The sequence below is a fragment of the Dermacentor variabilis genome, unplaced genomic scaffold (genome assembly GCF_050947875.1).
Source record: "Dermacentor variabilis isolate Ectoservices unplaced genomic scaffold, ASM5094787v1 scaffold_15, whole genome shotgun sequence".
In the NCBI taxonomy this organism is placed as follows: Eukaryota; Metazoa; Arthropoda; class Arachnida; order Ixodida; family Ixodidae; genus Dermacentor; species Dermacentor variabilis.
In genome coordinates this window covers 8,681,805-8,705,005 of record NW_027460313.1, presented here as the reverse complement: position 1 = coordinate 8,705,005, position 23,201 = coordinate 8,681,805, and the positions used below count along the sequence as shown (strand labels likewise).

The 23,201-nt window shown below is 45.9% G+C and overlaps 1 pseudogene; it reads left to right on the top strand.

Moving 5' to 3' along the window:
* Positions 1-1,831: 1,831 nt before the first annotated feature.
* Positions 1,832-11,781, top strand: LOC142567982 (uncharacterized; annotated as a pseudogene).
* The last annotated feature ends 11,420 nt before the right edge of the window (positions 11,782-23,201 follow it).

The following is a 23,201-nucleotide window of genomic DNA, read 5'->3' as shown; positions in this document are numbered from 1 at the left end:
CGAGCGGCGACGTGGGGAAGGTGAACGACGTGTAAGGACCGGGCGCTCGGCTGGTGGCCTGTTCGACTGCCGACGCAAATAAGTGTCGTGGAAAGGCTGCACGGCGGCGTAGGGAGGCGACTGCACAAACTCATCAGAGTGCAGCATGTGGCGGCGGCAGAGTCGTGCAACATGGACGGGAATACCGCAGGCATAACGTATGGGTCTGTTGTCTTGCGTGCGCCAAGGATTAGTAAAGGCAGGAGCAGGTCGACGAACGGAATGATGAACGGGTTGTAGCGGCCGAGAATGTAGCGCAACGAGTGGTTGACGAGGAGGCTGCGCGGCGACGGATGCGTAAGTAGGTGGCGCGGCGACAGGGTACTGCTGATGCTGCATTGTTAGAGCCTCAGCAACTTGGTCTTCAATAACCCGCCGGAGATTAGGAGCGAGCTGTGTAGGAGGCTGTTGCGGCAGCGGCTGCTGTTGGGGTAGCTCAGCGAAGGGTAGCAGAGAAAGCTGACGTGCAACTTCTGCCGCACGAAAGCTTGGATTTGTGTGAGCAAGGGGGAGCGATCAGGGAGGACGGTCATGGAAGAGAGGGCCTCGTCAGCCACTGAGGGGCGCCTGGTCAGAGCGCGTTGCCTTCTCAACTCGTCGTAGCTTTGGAACAAGTGTATGAGCTCTGCTACGGTGCGTGGACTCTTGGCGATTAACATTTGGCAAATGTCATCGGCGATGCCCTTCAAAATGTACTTCAATTTGTCATTTTCGGCCATAGAAGCATCCACACGTTTGCACAGGTCGAGAACCTCTTCAATATAACAGGTGAATGTTTCACCGGGTTGTTGCGCTCGCTCTCGTAACCGCTGCTCGCGGCGCAACTTGTGGACGGCAGAGTGACCGAAAACTGCAGCGAACTGGTCTTGAACGCGGACCAGGACGGAAAGTCGGCTTCGTGATTTTTAAACCACAGGTGAGCCACTCCCGCTAGGTAGAATATGACGGCATTTAACTTGGCGGTATCATCCCATCGATTGTGCAAGCTCATCCGTTCGTACGTAGACAACCAGTCATATCCGTACCGCTGAAAACCGCTGGATGGCGTGCGGGACAGCGCCAGAGCAGGCAACGGGAGGTGGCGACGACGTCGGCTGGGGAGAGTCAGGCATGACGGGAGACAGAGTCCGAGACCGGAATTCCAGGGTGTAGATGTTCTTGAATACCCCGCACCTTCCACCAATTGTAATGGGTGTGCTGAACAGTTGCGAGGGTAACGTCTGCTCGTAACGAGAAGGCAGGTGACGCAGAGCAGGAACAGCTGGTTGCCCGAACGGCTCACACTCGTGCTAAGCACTGGCGATCCGGCTGGCCCACTGGTTGCACAGCAGGCATGGAAGAGACGATCTGGCTGGCCTTGTTCTTGTGCTCTTCTTCATTGCAATATATATATATATATATATATATATATATATATATATATATATATATATATATATATATATATATGCAATACGTGTATACACCTTTGACGAGCAGCATTTAACTTTGCTGTCAAGCCCAAGCCTTGTCATAGGTGCGTGCATGCGCCCGTGCTTAGCCGGTTGGCTGTTGGGTCACTGCGACGGCTCCCTGTACGTGGTTAGGCTTCTGCCGGACCGCGTTGCAAGCCTGCGTTGTTTCGAGGTTTTCTCTTTGGGCACGGCATAGGTGAAGTTAACTAAGTGCAAATGTCACATCGCGGCCTGTTTAGCGACGATCTCCGAATGCGCTCTCTGTCATTTGTCCCCTACAACCGGAGCCACCGCCACGCCGTAATTTACACGACCGCGGTTTGCTGGATGTGGAGGCGATGGACAGCGACGAGTTTTATCACTTGTTTCGCTTTCGAAAGAGTGACTTGACAGACCTTGCATCGGCTCTGCTAATTCCCGAAGAGGTTGTCAGCGCCCAGCGCGTCCGGGTTCCAGGCAACGAGGCGCTCTGTATGGCACTTCGACGCTTGGCCTACCCCAACAGTTTGTGCGAGCTGGAGCTCTTGTTTAACAGGCACAGCTCTGTGCTGTCAAGCGTCGTGTGTTCAGTGCTAGCTCATATAGAGCACTACTTCGACCACCTGCTGGCTGACATGACTACGCATAAGTGGCTAAACTTGCTCGCCGTCGAGAAATTCTACGTGGTGAGTCGGCCTGGTATAACTCCTTCAGGCGCGAGTCACGATGAACTATCGATACATGAGTCACAGTTGCGCAACTTTATTCGAAGGCACCGGACGCTCCATAAACAGACATGCAGTAAGATGTTGGTTTGTGCATCGCCTAATGATTCATCATAATTACAGTCTATCTATTGTGAAGTCAGTAAAGTTGCTTTTCTGCATAACATTCAACAGCTCGAACTACATGCGCAGCTTAAGCGTTACGAGAAATGAAAAGATCTGTCGAGCGCGGTACGTTGAACGCGCCATCCGATACCTCGGCCTCACGGGCACTCGATCGAAATCAAGCCCAGTCTGCATCGAAATTCTTGAGAGAGAGATTCGCTTTTTTGCGGTACTCACTGGATGGAGCCAGTCACGATCGAGAAACTTGTAGTGCCTTCGGCAGAATGGTTGCATGTAGCAATATGCAGCACATGGAAGTGAAAGGATGCAGGGGGCTCATTACATCCAAAGTTCGATGCACGTTGCGTTTTATTTGCTGCCAGTGGACATGGTGGGCAAAACAAATGGCGACACCAATGTGCACACCATGCGTGAAGGAAAAAAGTTAAGCTTAATTTTCTTGAGGACCTCGCTCAAATAAGTCAGTTAAGCTGTTTCACCTTGTCTGCTTACATTTTTAACACATCAGAGATGTACGTCAAAATGTGCTCGTTACCCATAAGAAGAATTGGGGAGGAGGGAAGGGGGGAGGTTATGTTAGCATTGCAAGTGAGGAACTCACTTTGACAAGGCGTGCTCACTTTACCACCCTTACCTTCTATGCAACAACATCTTTTCAAGCTTCCTCCTGTGCTCAATTTCCAGCTGTTATTCTTTTTCTCAGGCTGTCCATGCAAAGGGTGCCCCGATTGATAATTGCTGGGCCTTCATCGATGGGACGGCACGTCACACTTGTCGCCCAACGGTGGACCAGCAAGAACACTATTCAGGGCACAAGAGGCACCACGTGCAAAATATCAAGCTGTGATGTGCCAAAATGGCATAGTTTGCCAACTGGATGTGCCTTTCAAGGGGCGACGTCATGATGCGGGCAAGTGCGTGCGATCCAAAAGCTCGAGAAACTCTCTGTATGTGGTTGCAGAGGTAATTGAACCTCTGTGTTAATTTACTGGCGGTGTGCTTTCAGACATTGGTACCAAATTTGCCAATCTTTTTATTTACTTTATGACAAAGTAGCTGCTTTCATTTATGATTACTGACAGCTTTGAACTAAGTTTGTCGGCATTGTACACATCAGGCTTGCTGTACGATGCCACAGAAGTGGATATCTTTGTGGTTTGAAACTTGACCCTTAGGTTGTTGGCCTTACAGTTGAAATACATGGAGAGATCATAAAACAGAGCCACTTTTCAGCCCATGAGTCAAGAATAGTGCATCACTGTTGCATGAAAATTAGTGTGGCAACAAATGGCTTGAGGCAACCTAAAATGTCAAGTGAAAAGTGAATTCGTGTCTGGATCGAGGAAGACTTCCCACCTCGAATTCAACTGATTAGGACAAAACTCAAGAGATTTTGCACGCACTGAGCGGCAGTCCGACTATGAAAAGTACAAATTGCTGTTCGATAAACTTGTTTTCAGTAAAAAAATATATGCCTTCGATGCTGCAACTCAGTAAGTTATTCCTCTTCCAGGATACGAGGGGAAAGCTAGTTCGGACTGACGCAAGAAACATGGTGCAGATAAACTTTCATTCGTCGTGTGTAATTTTCGGAGTTTGCTTGGCAAGCAAGACACCCTCAACGCACTCATTGAATGTTGTGAAGCGGATATAGTGCTTGGAACTGAAACGTGGTTGCACCCTGATATCGACAATAGCGAACTTCGTGTTTCGTAACTTTTCTGTGTTTAGGAAAGACAGGTGCACCTCACGTGGTGGTGGAATTTTAATTGCTGTGAAAACTAATTTCCAAGCCACCTTGCTATACAGCCCTTCGCGTATTGAAATCTTGAGGCTTGCATTGCGACTGCGTGATTTTATTACCTGCATCATCGATGTTTGCTGCCGTCCGCCGGATTCACCTGCTCAGTTTCTTAGGGACCTGAATGAATCACTGAGTTTTATACATGACAAATATCCGACCTCAGAAACAATTTTTGCCGGCGACTTCAACTACCCAGGTATAAATTTGCGGACGTACACAGCCGAAGGCAATGCAAGGAAAAATGAATGCAAAGAATTCCTTTGTTTAATTTCTCAGTTCAGTTTGGGGGGGGGGGGGGTGTTCACAGATTCTTCCTGCTCCGACACGTGGCGAGTCGGTCCTAGATCTTGTCTTGACAACGAAACCTGAAAAAAATGACAGTGCGTGTTTTGGAATGTGTCAGTGACCACAATGCTCTTCACTGCGAATATACATTAGGAAATAAGGAGCCGGAAATTCTTAGGAAAATTATTTACAATTACGCACGGGCGAATATTGAAGGATTGGTTAGTGAACTGTCATTGTTCAGTGAGCAGTTCCTGGAATCAATATCAAGGCGCTGTTCAAATGACAACTGGAATCTACTAAGCGCTGAACTGAAAAAATTAAAAGAAAGACACATTCCAAAAATCACGCTCACAACGTCATCACAGAGCGTATGGTTCACCTCCAACGTTAAACGTTGGAAAGAAAAAGCGCCTTTACACTGAAGCAAAACTTTCGGCATCTGAAGGAGATTGGAAAACTACCGTGCTCAGTCGAGAACCATGCCAAGCAGAAATTGAGAGAGCCAAAGATAATTTCTTTAATCATGACATATCAACTTTGCTTAAAACCAATACTCAAAAGTTTAGGAAAGTAGGCAATCCTAAGCCTCCTTCATTTAATCTGATAACAGTAGTAAATGACGGTGATTTTATTCAGCCGTCTGAGGTTGCCACCGAATTGAACTTATTTTTTTAGCTCCGTGTTTACTAACGAAACACCACTTCCCACAGGTTTTAATGCTATTAGTATAAACGCGGACATGAATGACATCCTAATTACGCAGGAAGGCATTGAGCAAGCTATTGATCGTTCTCCGAGCAATTCAGCCCCCGGACCCGATGACATATGTCCAAAACTGCTCAAGTTAACGAAACCAGTGATCGCTCGCATACTCGCCCAAATTTTTCATCAATCCATTGATACAGGAATTGTGCCTGACGCTTGGAAAGTCGCACGCATTATACCTATATTTAAATCTGGAGATTCTTCGGTCTTTTCAAATTACAGGCCCATTTCATTCACGAGTATACCTTGCAACATTCTGGAACACATCACATTATCAGCAATAATGAAGTACTTCAGTCAGCAGAACTTTTTTTTGGAATCCAACAGAGATTCTCGCGTGGCCGTTCCTGCGAGTCACAGTTATTTGAACTCGTGGCCGACCTGCACGACGCTATACACCATTTAAAGAGAGTTGATGCCGTATCCGTCAACTTTGCAAAAGCGTTCGACGAAGTTGCTCACAATCGTCTTATATTTAAACTTGAAAATATAAACGTAAACAGCAATGTCTTGAACTGGATTGTTAACTTTTTAACTAACAGACAGCATTTCGTGTCTGCCAATGAATTTTGCTCCGCACTAACCCATGGTGTGCCTCAAGCTTCGGTGCTCGGGCCGATCCTCTTCCTTCTTTACATTACTGACATAAGCAGCAACCTCACTTCGACAATTAGTCTATTGCGGACGACTGTGTTATTTACAGAAAGATTATTGACCCTCATGACACTAATGCTTTGCAATCGGATCTTGACAAAATCACTAAGTGGTGCGAACGATGGCATGTGGAAATAAACGTTTCGAAAACGAAACTTGTAACATTTCCGACGGCTGGAGCCACTGAACCCATCTTTTATTCTATCGGTAACGTGACCATTGAAAAAGTTTCTGCAATCAAATACTTAGGTGTCCACATTTCTTCTGATTTGACATGGCACAAACACATTGAATATGTAACCGCCAAAGCATCCAAAACCCTCGGTTTCATTATGCGTAACTTGTACTTTGCAAATCAGGCGACCAAACTCTTAGCATACACAACTTTAGTCAGATCACAACTAGAATATGCCGGTTTCATCTGGAATCCGCATCAAGCTTATCTTGCCGATAAACTGGAATCACTTCAAAATTAGGCTTCTAGGTTTATCACAAGAAAATACGCTCGCTACTCCAGCATCACAGATAATAAATAATCTGTAAATTTAAGCTCATTTGAAAAGCGAAGACTCGTCACCCTGCTATGTCACTTTCACAAGCTCTATCACAATCCTTCGCCGTTCACAGAATCTCATATCAAACCAGCACATCGCATCTTCCCCCGATTAGGCCACTGCTTCAAAGTGCAACCCGAGATAGCTCATACCAAACTTATGCGTCATTCGCCATTGTTCCTTGCCATTTATAATTGGAATAAACTACCTGCAGAAATCGTTTCCGAAAATAATTACGACGCATTTGTGAACAAACTGAAGTAAGTGCTTACCCTGTGCTGGTCCTTAATGGATTATTATCAGAAGTGTATTCTTTTTTACATTGTCCTGAGTATTATGGTCCACGTGTGTGCGTGTTCTCAAGCACTTCTTTTATCCAGATATGTTCCCTATTTTCCTGAGCGCATGTTTGATTATGATTTTGACTGTGTTATGCAATATGATCACTTTATTGGGTTTTCTTTTTTAACCCCCTATGTAATGCTCGTAAAGGGCCCTTAGGGTATGTGAATAAAAAAAACAGAAAGAGGGAAACGGGCATCGGGGGTTGTGGAAAATTTAATGCAGGAAAACTTCATATCTGCACGTCTGTCGTGCTTTGGCTGTAGCAATAAATCTATCGTATAGCACGGTGAAGCAATGGGCCACTTTATTTCGGCAGGAATAAAACAGTTGTTGGAGTAACTGTGTGCTGGCGGACCTGCAGGTGGAACATTCAGATATACATGCATCTTCTGCGCATTGACTTCTTGACAAGCACAACAGTTGGCTTCTAAACAACAGACCTGGCAAAATGCCACATGGGAACTGTAGTGTGTCTTCAAATCAAATCAAAGAATGTTTATTATTTGCAAAGGTGGTACATATCGGGTGAAATATATGGAATGAGGTCCCATAGCTCATAGCTGCAAGGCGACCTCCTGTTTTGAGGTGCATGAAGGGAGTAAGCAACAGTGAATACACATTAGCAATGACTAGTAAGCACAGCTATTAAACATAATTCAAGTACAACAAAATAGTAGCAGTAAACACAACGACCATCAACTTAACCTTCTATTAGAAACAGGGTTAGTTTTTTTTCGTAAATGTAACGTAGCACCCGCATAGCTTTAAATCATTAGGCAGGTTACTCCAAAGTATTTCAGCTGCAAATTTGGCTATGTTTTCCATAGTTGCTGCATACTTCTTGTAGCAAAAACTTGTTATTCAAAGCGTGTTATTGGAATCGTAAAGGCATACCTTTTCATATACATTGATTGGACTGAGGTTGTTTATATTCGTGAATGGCATGATAATTAGGTGTATTTACCCATAAGTCATAGCCATAAGATTTAACCATAAGCATTTACGGAAGGATTTGATGTTCCCGAAGGAGTGCAAGGGCGTTGGCATGGAAAGAACTGAAGGTGATTAAGTGGATTAACCGAATGGGACACGTATTACACCAGGATGATACATAGTAATAAAATGACTGTGAATGAAGGTGTAATTCAATGATAGTAGCGTAGGGCGGCTATATTATTGTCACTCTTTTATTAGGATTATTAGCCTATAGGTAATTTTTCGGTTTGTGCTAAATCGGTATAGAATATTTTAAGTTGGAGTCTAAAATAACACATAGGAAGGAACGTTGCGCAACAGCACATAATTTAATTTGTTAAAATGTCACTGCTAGAGAGTAGGCTGAAGTTTTAAAGGTAGAGTTAAGGATCATAAATGTAGTTTTAGATTTATTAATCTGGAAAGTTGAGATTCCACCATTCTGTCAAGTTATTGAGGTCAATAAGGTATGTAGTTTGGGAAAGAATTGATTAGTCTATTCCTACTGTTGTCCTGTCATCTGCATAGAGAAAAGGTGTGGAGTTAAAGACAGTTGGCGATATCGCTAATGTAGATGAGAAAAAATTCATGTAGAACTTCCTCAGGTAGCTCTCTAAGTATGCGTAAGCATTGTGCCACTTGCTTATCTCCACGCAGCCTGGTGTCATTATCAGCATTATGGAACTTCATCTGACCAGTATAAACTTTTATCAACCTTCATTGATTGCTCGCTGCACGTTTCGTAGCGAACATGATAAGGCAGGTTTAATTAAGGTAGAGTTCATTACAGCGCTTAAATGCACGACCATTGGTGTTAATTACGCCACTAGAACCCTCAAACTTTGGTGAGAGTCAAACCCACGACCTTTGGTGTTAATTAACTTATGGTTAATTTAGCAAAGGTATTATTGCAAAACCATCACTACATTTGCTGAGGGGGATATGCAATTTTTTATTGATGGTTTGCATGCTTGTTTTGAGCTTGTTCTTTATTGAAACATATGTTGTTCTGGTGTCTTGTATGGGTGATTTGAATGAATGTACCACTGTTCGCCTCACTTTGCTGAGTGCTTGTAGTCTCTTCCTTACGTAGGTATGAGCCGTTGAATTTTTTGCTTGCTTAAGGGGGTATGAGCCATTCATTGTCTTATGTTTGGATTGTAAAACTTTATTTGTCCAACAGATGTAGGGAAGGCTTTAAGTCTTCCCACCTAGACGACGGCCAGGAGTCCTTGGACCCTAGCGGCGATTTCGGCCAGTTGGACGGTCTTCAGTTGAATCTCCAGATCGGAGCTGAGTAATAAGGTCTCCCATTGTTCTAAAGACTGTATTCTTCCCTCAGAGGGAGCCTGTGGGCATTCCCACAGAATGTGATTAAGATTAGCCCTGGCTTCACATAGCTTACACTGGCTGGAGTACTGACCCGGGTAGTAGAGGCTGCACGACACCGGGCTTGGAAACGAGTTGGTTTGCAGGCGACGCCAAGTGGAGGCCTGGCTCTTGTTTAAGGATGCATCAGCAGGAGGATATTTAACCCGCCCTAGTCTGTAGTGTTGTGTGATTTCTCTGTAGCACACTAAGCGGTCTCGCCCCGTGAAGCCTTCGGCTAGCCCACCAGCTCGGAATGTAAGTCCTCGAGCTAATTCGTGGGCCGCCTCGTTCCCAGCGAGGGAGGCGTGCGCAGGTGCCCAGATTATTTCAATTTTCCTGCTATCTCTGCAGGTCTGCAGGATTCTGTTCGCCTCGGGGGAAATTCTGCCTCTGGCAAAGTTCATCAGCGCAACCTTAGAGTCGCTTACTATAATTTTGGCTGAAGTACTTGCAATTGCAAGTGCTATGGCAGATTCTTCTCCAATCTGAGAGCAATCCGTTGGAACTGTGCCACTGGCTATCAGTCTAGTTTCAGCGCTCGCTACAGCTAGGGCCATGCGGCCGTTGCCATAGTCTGCAGCATCAACGTAGAGCACGTCCTTCGAGTTTTTGAAACGCTTCTCAAGAGCCTCAGCCCGTTTCTCTCTGCGTTCCTTGTGATGGATTGGGTGAATGTTTTGAGGTAGTGGTGGGATTATTAGTCGGTTCCGCACGCTTCGCGGCAGGTCGACTTTGATGCCTTCCTGCCCCTCATAGTTTATGCCTAGCCTAGCTAGGATTTTCCTGCCCGTAGGGCTTCCCGCAAGTCTCTCATACTGCGAGATCCTCACTGCTTCAATAATCTCCTCAAGAGTGTTGTGGAGCCCTAGAGCTAAAAGCTTTTCATTTGCAGTGCGGATGGGAAGCCCCAGCGCCTGTTTGATACTTTTACGTATGATGCCCTCAATCTTCTTCTTCTCGAATGACCTAAAATTGAGGAAGGGAGCAACATAAGCTATTCTACCTATCACAAAGGCCTGGACTAGCCTAACTAGATTCGCTTCTCTCATCCCGGACCTCCTGTTGGCGATCCTGCGGATCAGCCTCATGGTCTGCAGTGCGCAGCCATCTAGTTTCCTTATTGTTTCGCCATTAAAGCTGTTGGCCTGAATCAAAAGTCCCAGAACTCTGATTTTGTCCACTTTTGGAATGGGGATCCCCCCAGCTGTGAGAGAGATTTGCGGTTCCTCCTTACTGGCCCTGCCTTTCGGCTGGTATAGAAGCAGTTCCGATTTTTGCGGTGAACATTTAAGTCCCCTAGGTCCGACGTAACCTTCAACTGCCTGGATAGCCCTTTGGAGGGTCTCCTCTATTTGGGCATCGCTGCCCCTAGCTATCCACAACGTAATGTCATCAGCGTATATGCTGTGATTTAGTCCTTCAATAGCCTCCAGTCTTTCAGGGAGTTTGATCATGGCCACATTGAAAAGAAAGGGCGAGAGCACAGAGCCCTGTGGGGTCCCTTTGCTGCCTAATTTAATGTCATCCGATTGGCATTCTCCAATCTGGATTTTTGCTTCTCGGTCTGACAAGAAGTCCCTAATGTAATTGTAGGTTCGTACGCCTACTCCCAAGTCCTGAAGGTTCTCAAGAATGGCTTTATGTGTGACGTTATCAAAAGCCTTCGCTAGGTCAAGCCCTAGGATGGCCTTTGCGTCCCCCGTTTCCGCATCGATGATTTGGTGTATTAGTTGCAGCATCACGTCCTGGGTGAAAAATTTCTCGTTGGGTAAGCATAGAAATGCTTATGCACTTAATAGAAGTCGTCCACTTGTAGAGCCTTTAAGTAAGCCTTTTGTCGTGACTTTGCAGTTAGAGATTACTCCAGGAATACAAACAGTTATACCCCTGTCAAACGGGCAAGTTAAATGCACTTATGGGGACGGGACTTTGAGTGACACTTTAGGCTACGTGGTGCTAAACGGGAAAACAGAGCGCACTCACAGTAAAAAAAATGGCGACAGCCTAAGAGTGTGTTTTTTGAAAGTGTAGATTAAAAAGAAACATCTTCTAAAAAGTTACTGTTTTACACTGTGTTGTAGATACAACTCAAATTTTAATATTTTATTTGCAATATTGGATGACCCAGTTTGATTTAATATCGGTCAAAAGGCTTTGTCGGCGCTCAATATTTCCCGACCAGACGGGTTTCTGTTGAACCGTGGAATCAACATAGGTCTACTTAATAATGAAATATTTGTTTTAGTATGTGACTGTAAAGTGCATCACCACTGTTTTTGCACGATCTTAAAAAAACATTATTGCATTTCAGGCATTCTCGAGGAAACCAAGCTGTACGAGAACCTTGAGAAGGTCACAATGGGCAGGAAGTTCATCATATATGGCAGCCCTGCCTACCCTTTGCTCCCACTCCTATGCAAGCCATTTGGAGGCACGAACCTGCAGTGTTATGAAGAATTTTTTAACAAGGGCATGAGCAGGGTGCGACAAGCTGTGGAGTGGAGCTTTGCTAAGGTTGCCACATAGTTTGGCTTTGTGGACTTCCACAAAAATAAAAAAATGTCACGTCAGCGAGTGGGGCGCATGTACCGTGTGGCAAACCTTCTTGCCAACTGTCATAAGTGTCTGTATGGCAGTGTGTCTGACTTTATGTTCGCCCCCCCCCGTCACTTGACGAGTATCTGGTGCCACATTTCACATGAGATTTTACCGCCAGAATCCCCTTTAGAATACTTGAGCAAATGTACTTAGCATTTACTTGCGCAACAGGGCATCGCTGAGAATGTTAAGGATGGCATGTTAAAGGGACACTAAAGGCAAATACTAAGTCAGTGTGGTCTGTTCAAATACCATTTCATAAACCTTTCAACGCTGTTTTGAGCCATGATAAGACTTAGTTTACGAGAAAATTGCATCTGAATGGCCCGAATACCTTTTTCGAAATTAAAATCTTCCACCACCCAACCAGGGGAGTGGTGACGTTACTTACGCCATCACCACCGTTTGCTGCCGTCGGTGAGTAAAACGGCACCCGACAGACGGTGGTACTGAGCCAAGGCAGAGCAGTGGATTTGCCGCTGCAGCTACTTTTTGGTCAAGTGGCGTAGACCCTTCGGAAATCCCGCAAAATCACGTGGAAGGTGAATTCTCTGCTACTTGCATTTTGCGCGAGTTTCGCAAGCAAGCAAAACCAGCGCAGCACAATGCGATCACGAAACTACTGAAACGAGAATGCGTGGGCGGGGCAGAGTCGAGCGAAAACAAGACCTTTCGACCGCCCCTGTCATTGTCACGGGCAATTTCAATTAGTTTTTTTTTCTAAAAATGAAATAGGACTGTACAAGTAGCACTAATCTATCACTTTAGCTTGGCTTAATACTTGCCTTTAGTGTCCATTTAAGTACACGCAGACAGCAGATGTTTAGTTAGTTATGTCGTTGGCTGATTTTACGTTTGAAAGATGTTGCAGTGCCGTCTAGTGGTGCTGAATAATTCTTGCTCCATCGCTGAACCTTTCCGTCAACAGCACAACGGCATCTGCGTAGCATGATTCGGACGTGGGCAAACCAGAGATCGCTGCTGCTGCATCAAATCTTTGAGGCAGATGGTCTGTTCATATTTTTCCCAGAAGCCTCTCCACCTATTGAGGTCCCCCTTGAACGTTGTGAGAAGAGGTTTATTAGCGGCTTATTATGCAAAGGGCATAGCGACCTGGATTGGCGAGGCAGGCCGAAGCACCGTCCAAAAAGACGCCGGAACCAGCAACGCGAGCAGAGCCGAGCTGTGCGTTGGCGATGCAGCTGTACAGCAAGACGCGTCTTCTTCACAATCCCCCCCCCCCCAGACAGAAAGAGCCATCCCCTGATGATTTAAGAATCGGGGGGCAGAGGTTCGTGGTAGGGCTTGAGACTCGAGACGTGGACAATGTCACGTCCAGGCCGGTGCAAGTCGTCAGGTGGTTACAGTGGCTCGATGAGAAAATTCACCGGGGATGTTCGCTCCATGACTCGGTAAGGCCCTTCGTATTTTGGGACGAGTTTCGAGGAAAGTCCCGGCATTTGAAAAGGGACACAAAGCCACACAAGAGACCCTGGAGCATAGGTGGTGTTCGGAAGCGAGTCGGTGCAATTTTCTCTCTGGCGCTGCTGTTGCGGTGCCGTAAAGGTGTGCGCGAGCTGGCGGAATTCTTCGGCTTGTCGGGCGACGTCGGACACAGGTAGACACTCGGAGGCATCAGGACGGTAGGGAAGGCGTGTGTCGATGGTATGCGTGCGGCCTAGTTGAGGTTGTGAAACGTCGAATGTGTTGTAGCCAGGAAGGAAGAGTGAGACAGCCAGACGAGGAGTCACATACGCACACGTTTAGTGGTCTCTCAGACATGTTCTATCTCAAGAAGAAGCACACGCGCTGCCCGATCACCAACCACTCGCCGTCACGGGGAACTATGTCTCCCCTCTTTGACTATACGGCAGTATGTACAAAATCTCCCCAACAGAGCAAGCGAAGTTCGCTGCAGCAGGCGGCTTCACGCACATCCCACTTCTATTATGCATGTCGGAAGTACCTTCGCAAAACGAACGGGCGTCTGCTATACCGTCACTGATACAAACACTTGCTGCTTTGGTTTTATCAGGGGAATAGCGAACCAGCTGGGTCCTGTTCCTGCGTACAGCACCAGTGTCGGTGTTAACCCAGTACCACCGAGGCTTATCGGCTGGGGCTTGTACTGTCGCTTTGCACTTGAGGTCTGTCAACCAGACATCTCCGTAGAATAGCTCCGGCAAGTCATAGACTCTGTGACATCTGTAGAAGTCTTTTCTTTGACGTTTCCGGTACTGTTCCTCGAACTTCCGAAGGCTCTCTTGTTCCGGCAGTTGGATTGTCAGCTTGGTGGAACTAAGAGGAAGCTTCGTTCTTAGCTGACGATCCATCAGTAGTTCCACAGGGCAATACTGATTCTTTAAAAGAGTCCACCTGTAAGCTAGAAGGGTCAAGTAAGGGTCTTTCGTGTTTGTCATGGAAGTCTTGATTTTTACCGCAGCCTCAACAAGTCCATTGCTCTGAGGATAGTTAAGGTTAGAGGTAATTTGCTTGAAGGCGTAGTCCTGAGCGAAGAGTGAAAACTCAGTCAACGACAACTGCGGGCCGTGGTGAGAAACCACTTCCTCAGAAATCCCGTGGCGTGCAAAAAATGACTTGCAGTGGTTGACCACAGCTGCGGACGCAAGCTTCTCGAGCCGAGCCAGTTCAGGGTATCTTGAATAATAATAATTCATTGCAATAAGTTGTGTCACTCCTGCGGCTGTAAGAAGCTTTCCGTCTGGACCATGTAGCTGGCAAGGAGGAGCTGAGAGAAAAGGCCTGTCCTTGAGTGTCTGGAATACTTGCTTCGGGAGGACTGTTCCGTTGGCGCCAGTGTCAATTTTGAAATCTACTGGCTTACCTTGAATCAAAACTTGCCTCTCACGTTCCAGCATCTGACGTCTTGATTACTCCGAGGAATCCTGCTTCTAAATTGACTCGTTGCGTTTCGACACAATCGAGGCCCTGCAAAATGCATACGGAGGCGTAATGACCCTTTTTCCGGCAATTCCTGCAAATTTGTGAGCGTGCTGGGCACAGAGTACGAGGGTGACGCTCTTGACCGCACCAACGGCATGGTTTCTGCATGCTGTTTTTACCGGAGGATGAAGATGGCTTGTTCGCCCCACGTGAATAGCCGCCGCTTTTGTCCTGTTTTGAAGTACCCCAAGTGGATTGGGGAGCATAGGTAACTTTGTTCGCACATGGCGCTTCCTGGGAGAGCTCGAATTGTTGCTCACGGACGCTCTTAATCTGGCGGACGGACTCAAGAGCCTTCTGAAGAGTGAGGTCTGCGTCGAACTGTAGCCTGGTGGTTAGCTGCTTATCATTTATCCGAACTACGAGGCGGTCGCGCACGAACTCTTCTCAAAGAGCGCTGAACTCGCAGTCTTTCGAAAGTGTGTGAAGCGCAGTAACGAAATCTTTGGCCGACTCACCGTCTTGTTGCACTCTGGTGTTGAATCTGGCTCGTTCAAAGATTGCGTTGCGTCGCAGAATAAAGTATTTGTCGAACTGCTCCACGACTGCATCGAATTTCTTGAACTTCTCTTCAGAGAGAGCAAAAGTGGCGCAGATTTCCTCGGCTCGCTCGCCCATGTTGTAGAGTAGCGCGTCTACTTGATGCTTCTCAGGCTTAATGGACAACCCTGAAGAGGTTCGGCAACATTCAAATCCTTGTTTCCACTTCGGCCACTCGTTCGGCGACGAAAAGTTGAAGGCATCCGGCGGTTGAATTACGAATGACGCCATGGCCTCGAACGTTAAGGGGTCGCGTTGCTTGAGTACCGAGATGTGCGTATAGGGAGCAGCTCATCGGCGTTTCGTTGCTGACATCGTTTGCATGGAGGAGGACTAAGAGCCGATGTCCGCTGGTAAAACCTGTTCTTCTGACACCATGTTGTAGCCAGGAAGGAAGAGCGAAACGGCCAGACGAGGAGTCACATACGCACATGTTTAATGGTCTCTGAGATATGTTCTATCTCAAGAAGAAGAAGAGCACGCACTGCCAGATCACCAACCACGCGCAGTCACGGGGAACTATGTCTTCCCGCTTTCACTAGATGACAGCATGTACAACAGAATGAACTTCTGAAGTGGTGCAGAACATCAAGAAGGTTGACACGTTCGGCATGTGCGATGGTATCGACGATGGCACTCGAGAACGCATCCCTGGACGTCTCTTCAAGCGCCGAAATCCCAGATGGTCGGCCGGAGTCCACATCGAAAGTGTCTCTGGGGACGTTAACCAAAGACGAAGAGTCGAGGTGTTCCACGAAGCCAAGGCATTCACTAACGAGCAGCGCAATAGGCGCACAGAGGAGATTGTAAAAGTATATATTGCTGCTGCTGCCAGCGATCTCAAGCATTGCGAAGGGTAGTGGTAGAGCTTTACGGCTCATGAACACGCCGGACGGCGTGAAGAGGACTGTTGCGTCAGTGATGACATCGCAGGATATGGGTACGAGGGCGAAGGAGCCAGGCGGAATATCTCTCCTCGCGCATGGCAGGTTTAGAAGGGCAATCACGATCTTCGTGCAATGGTGCGTCACACAGAGGTGAAAATTCAACTTCGGTGCGTGCGCAATCGATTACGGCTTTATGACGGGACAAGAAGTTCCATCCGAGGATGACGTCATGCGATCAGGAAGGAAGAACAATACACTCGACGATATAAACAACGCCATGAACAGCGACTGAGAATGGCAAGGCAGTCGAGGCGGTCGCGTGACGAGGCGGTCCAAAGATGCCAGCAACCAGCAGCGCGAGCAGAACCAAGCCGTACGTTGGCGATGTGGCTGTGCAGTGAGTCTTCTTCTTCACAGTTGAGACGTACAGCTGTGGCAATCGGGGTCCTACAAATGTGCCTGGAGTCTCATGTCTCGTGGGCGTTACGGCTACGCCTAGGCACCGCAACCACTAGCAGCATAGGAGGCGACAGAGCGAGTCGTGGCAAGCATCAAAACATTGCAATGTCCTGTTATTGCGTAACCACTATCTGCATCATGATATCACGACACTTATATACACTGCAAGCTGTAAAGCACCATGCTGGAAGTGTTGTACTGCAATTATTTTTCAATAACGTTCATTATTAGAGGATACGAGAAAAATTCAAATACTGCATTGTCATACCGCCAGAACGTAAGCCAAACTGCCGCCTTAGCTGCAACTAGCATCTGCAGATGACGATCCTTCCATGCCCTCTCCTGCCATAGCCCAAGCAATGTATTACTTCAGTGTTGCAAGCCCTGTGTCCCCTTCTGGCTGTGTATGCTTATGCTTACAGTTGCACGTTGAGCGCCACAACTGTTAACTGCCAGAGCGGCATTGATGTGGTTGTGCGTTCATAAACACAGATAATTTAATACCGCGTCCAAAGACTTCCAATGCTTATTTGCTGGAATAGGTCATTTAAGATGTGCACCGCCGTCATCTGGCTTTTCTGCTGTTACTTAGTTTAGTTTGTATAGCGCAGTGTTAATAGTAGGTGTTGTGCAGGCTGCAATGACTGCTTGTATGCTTAAGCCTATAGGTATGCAATCAAAGTTGCACTTTGAGCACAACTGCTGTCAGAGTGGTGTTGATGTGGTCATGGTGTGCATTCATAAACACGGTTGAATGAACTACCGTGTTTAAAGACTACCAATGCTTATTTGCTGGAAAAGGTCATTCAAGATGTGCAGCTCCATCATCTGGCTTTTCAGCTGTATTACTTTAGTTTGTATAGCGTAGCACAGTGTTAAAGGTACCTTGAAACGCTTTTGTACAAACGTACTGTTTTGGTGGGGTAGGTCCTCCTGATCATTAATTGATGCATCTAAGTCCTCCGCATAAAGTCTGTAACTTATTATAAGCTTCTAAGAATGTACATCGCTACCGATCGCAGCACGCCACTTGGCTGAATTTTCAGCCGCCCCTGACAATTTGATGCAAGTTTCCCTGATTACTCTAGTAGGGCGAGCTATCCAATTGGCTGCCCAGGGCGCGTCATCGATAATTTTTCCAACATTATGGTGAACAAATGTTCATTATAGTTGGAATGTTAGTTAATTTGTTTCTATGGAAAGCAAGTAACCGAAACAGAATGCTAAAGGGCAGTTTCTCACTACATTTAAAAGCACTTCGGGCACAAAGCAAGAGTCGTTTGCATGTGTTACAACATGCTCTGTGTTGACGAGAGCTCCGCCGTCAGAGTTGATCTCGATCCTTATTTTTGCAAGCACCACGGTTCGCCCTTGTTACATTGTCGGCCCCAAACGTAACGACTGGCAATCCGTCAAGCTGCAAGGCAGCAGACGAGCGCAGTGACTACAGCCCCATCGGGCTGTCGCTTGAGTTTATGCCTCTACCAGTCCATTGAAATTCCCAGCTCGCCTGTGGTTAGCGGAATACTGGACACACTCGGCGCTGCAACAGAATGCTTGCAACGCACACTGCTTCAATTGCTCTTGCTTGGGGTCGACTGTCATGCGGCTGGCGCAGAGGCTTCGCACGCGCGCTCCTAGACAACATGGCGTACTGTCATGAAGCAGAGCCAGTGAAGGTGGAGCTTAGCCCTGATCACTTGGTGACTGTGTTGAGGAGAAAATGCATGGCTATGGAGAAGGGTAGCTGGTGATCGTTCGTAGCTCTCCTAACGCGAGACGCTTCACTCAAATTGTAGTACGAATGATTAACTTCAGCTATACACATGTCTACAAACTTAGTCCAAACTGTTTCAGGGGCCCTTTAATAGCGGGTGTTATGCAGGCTGCAATGCTTGCTTGTGAGGCGTCAGCAGTTACGCAATAAAAGTTGCACCTTGAGCAGTATTGATGTGGTTGCTATGTTTTGCCTTCATAAACACAGATGAGTGAACTACTCCATTGAAAGACTGCTTGTGTCTATTTGCTGGAAAAGGTTCAAATGTGCATGTTTTGTCCCTTTTCTACAAACTATCAGTTAAGTCTATCATGCTGTTCTAATGGACAGGTTCCTGGGTAACTGAGGTAGTATAGAGCAACTGTTTTGGAAAGTTCGACCCTGGTTTGATGCCTGGATCAGGATGAAGTTTGCGAAACCAGTATTGGGTTTCCCTTGTAGCTTCATGATACAGTCGAGTGGATGATAATTATTTTCATTATTATTTCTTTATTTTACTAAATAAATTATTCAGCATTTCCAGCTGCACTCGTTGATGCTGCAATAGGCTTGGCGCTCAGCAGCCATGTGGCGCCTCTCCTCTGCGAGGGCCTCTTGCTCAATTTGGCGGCACTTTAATTCTTGGCACCGCTGTTCTGCTTGTGCCTCTCGCTCCATTTGACGCTCTTGCATCTCCATTTCCTTGAGCCGCATCTTGTCGCTGTGTTGCTTTATCTGCAGCTCCAACCTCCTTTCCTCAAGCTGCAGGCGACGGGTGTCAATTTCATACTCCCGCTGCGACCGCGTCTCAAGATATACAACCGTCATATCATTGTGTCGTTGCACACCTGCAAAGACAAAGAAGCAATTATGACGACTCAGCACCCAACTGATTACAGTTAAACCGTAGTCGCGTGCCAGCGCCGACTTCTTTGTGCCACATTCGATAGCACGAACGATGTCTTTTTTTATCCGAGTTTCGGCATGACGCGAGTGCTTGTTTGCACGACGGCACAACGCTCCTCTGGCAAGGCGCTGAAATGATGTTGATGTTGCTTCACGAGCGAATGCATAAGGCGCTTGGAGACCGTTCTGACCTCTGAGGCTTGTTGTTCTGCCAGGCCACTCGATGTAGACGACGCGCCGCATGTTTGCGCGACGAAAAGTGGAAACACTAGGTGTTAACCGATACGTACGCAATAAGCTGGTACGGTTTATGCGAATACAAAACATATTATGTTCAATGGCTGCTGAGTCGAGGATTTGACTTCACTACTTTTAAAACCAAATTACTGTTTAAGCGGATACGGTCTAACGAGGTTTTACAGTAGTCCTCAAAGGCTTATGCGCTTCGTGCTGAACAAATGAGTGTTGTTCGTTGTGCTCCACAAAAGCCCGAGCACTTTGGGTACGCCAGATTAGGAATACAGTGCCTTCTTTGCTAATGTCCCAGCGTGTGGTTATGTTGGATGATTGCCGATCCAATTGCATTGTTCATTTCCACTCCTCTTGACAAGTCCATCCTCAAATGAAGATAGTAAAGAATAAAGTCCAAAAAACTGACTCGTCTCTCGGTGGACTACACTGTTTAGAGCACTGGTGTGTGAAACAACGCTGACTTCACTGTCAATCTTACATACTGTGCTTCCTGAATGTTTAACGGAAATGTTCTCAATCTGTTGTAGTTACACAGAGGCATCCTTGAAACAAATTTTCATTATCTAAAATCGAAAGACTTTTGACATAAAAGGTAGTCGAAATGCTATTCATTTTCCTTTGTGCACTTATAGCCACTGACTTTAATGGTGCAGGTTAGCTTAGAATTGATACTCGATGATTAACCAGAATCATGTCAGCGATGCGTTACAAGAAATCTGTTGTAGAAATGAAGAGACAAGAGGAGCATGAGACATCTTGCAATTGTATTCCGTCAAACATGTGGTAGCACTGCACCTACTGTGTAATAAGAATGAACTGGATATTATAGTTAAGTTCTCAAAAATTCAGATTTATGTAACAGCTGTCAAACACACATGTCCATCTTTGGGAATATGAAATATTCAGCTTAAAAATTGATGTTTCCCGCATTAAGTGGCATATGTAGTCCTGACTGATAAGTTAATGTCAGTGCGCAATGATTGTAACACCAGCTGAGGTGTGATAAAGAGAGGTAGATGTCACCAGAGGGAGCCAAAGACAAGTGCAGAAGGGAAGACGTGTTGGCTATATCAAGCATCAATGAATGTGGGAAAGGCATGGTCAAGTGCCAACACATGACTGCGGTTCAGTGGAATTGACCCTACTGTCGTCAGACACTTAAATCTGCGAGATTCCCTTGTCCATTCCTTAGCAGTGCCTGGTGTGAGGTAACCATGTCAGCTGAGTAAGCACACTGAGATGGGGTGACAAACCCTTTCCCAAAAAAACTTTGCACGAATCCTTGTATGTGCCAGTGTTGTATGCTATTTGCAGTTTGTTCTCTTTACATTAAATTATATGTTCGTGTGCCATGTATGTCACCGTTTCTTCCTTGTGGCCTAAGAAGCACCTCTGACTCTCATGAGCTTGCTTCCCAAGGCCTTTAATAACACAAGCTACTGTGTCATGGTAACATGTTTGGTCTTACCTCTTATTGGGGTCCGTCTGTTGTATTGTGGGGCTGGGTAGTCCCTACGGACACGATCCATATAGGAGGGGTACCTTTTACTCTGGCTGGTTGGGTCCAGCTGATTTTCTATTACTGGCAGCTCTTGAGGGAAAAAATAGTGCCACTTGTTAGTTACGATGGCAGTGCATTACTTAAAGTTACACTGTACTGACGATTTCTTTATTATGTGTGCTGGGCAAGGTAAGTTCGGCCAGGCGTGTCCAGTGACCATTTGTATTTTGAATGAAAAAGCTATATTTGGCTGCAAAGTGGCAAGACAATACTCAATCTCCGTTTTGCGCCAAAAGCTATGGAAGCTCCCTGTGAGGCAGAAGGGCCTCCTGCAAATTTCACTTAGCTGGCAATGAAGTTCTTGTGGCTATGGCTCTAAAAATATGAGTCAGTACCATTGATTCTTACTAATTATTGCAGTGTATGACTGGTGAAAAATCATGAACATGGAACATTTCAAAACATTGGTCAGTCAATTATTTGACTGACACACAGGGTCCGCATGTGCTCCTGCTTACAGGTTACGTTCTTTTCCGAGACAAGATTACTCCAGGATAGTTACTCTGGACAAAACCACATTTTGGGGCGGAAACGCTTGGCACATATAAAGGAATTTCAAAAGCCTGTGGGTTAACAAATTGCATTTCTATAACACCTCGGGTCTCTTGTTTCTGCCGTAGCAATAAGGCCAGGAACCGCTCGCGGTTGCTCTTGGGCTAGGTTGCCAGACAAGAAGCATGCTTTGGGACAAACAGGAGCAATTTTGGGATATCTGTCTCGGCTATACAATCATACGAAATAGTCGAAATTCGGAAGTCTGCTGGACAAATCAGGAAACCTGGCAGGTACGCATTGTTCTCGCATCCTCTCCACTGTACTTCAAATGAACTGAACACAGGGCATGCTCTTAAGGCTTGATATGAAGAGCAAAAGCACCAATCCATGTGACAATGCCCCACCCCTCTGTCGCTACACCCATGCAGATTTTGCCATTCCTGAACATCATTCTGGTACACTTGACATGCTGTATATTTGTAGTGAATGGGCAGTGTTAGTGCGAAAAAGTATTGGCATGTTATTCTTTGACCCCTTACTTGCCGATGACGAGATAACTTACTAACACAAGGAGCATCTTCTGAAGCTGATGCTGAGTTAACTTGTGAACTTTTGCAATTTAGGTAAGAAAAGCTAGTAAAAAAATTGCAAAACTTTCAGAAAGAGCACAAATACATGCAGATCCTTAAAAATATTACATGCTTCTACCAATATTTCTGGAAATTTGTCACTGCATTAGGGTTTAAGGGGGACGTAGGTCCTAACCGCCCCATTTTTTTCTATTTGTTTTAGACGAATAAACTTCAAGGAAGTATTTAATCTTGTGTGCTGATTACAAATGCGCAATTACATTTTTTCTAACCTAATCTACACAAAGTGCAAATTTGGGATGTGATAGGAAAAAAATGCGGCTTTAACAGGCAGACCCAAGGTTAGGTAGGAATATTCCTGCATCTTCAATAGGTCCTACGTCGATTTTTAATGTCTGTATCTATTTTAGCTAAAGGTATGAACATCTAAAGCACAATTTTGCAAATGTGCCTTTTGGTAGGTTTCTACAAGATTTCTAAACGTTGCACTGTGCTGAGGCACTGTATTTTGTTAGCATGCACTTTCCGACTCACTGAGTGACTGAAACGGGAAAAATACAACCGAGTGAATAGAATGAGTAGTAAGGACACAGTGCCACTCCCAAAATTAGAGAAAAACCCCAAAACACATCGAAGAGTGCACAAATATACACTTCACACTACAAAGCACGCTAGCTTTCTTTTGAAGCAGTATTAGGGTTCATTTTTGGCTGCAAAGATGCTCCTTCATATGAGACTAAGAAGCCTTGGCTATGATGAACAGTTCTGGAATTACGCACAGAACAAAATGGGCCATTTATTGTAGTCCTTATGGGCAAAGCTGAACATTTCGTAGTATAAATACATTCTTGTGTTCCTCAACAACACACTCTTTTGGGCTAGTTTTTAGCCAGCAGGTGCACCATGATATGAAGATTAGTAATCATTTTTAGTTTCTTTGTTTTTGTCTCCAAGATAGATATCCTTAAGACTGATGGCAGTAGCATTTTTTGAAGTTGCTAAACAAAATATCTGCTCACAGGTATATAGGCAATTCCAGAGAGGTGCCACCTTCAAGGCATTGTTACCTATATTATGTTTTTGTCAAAGTTTCTACAAAACGGCAGGCGAAGGG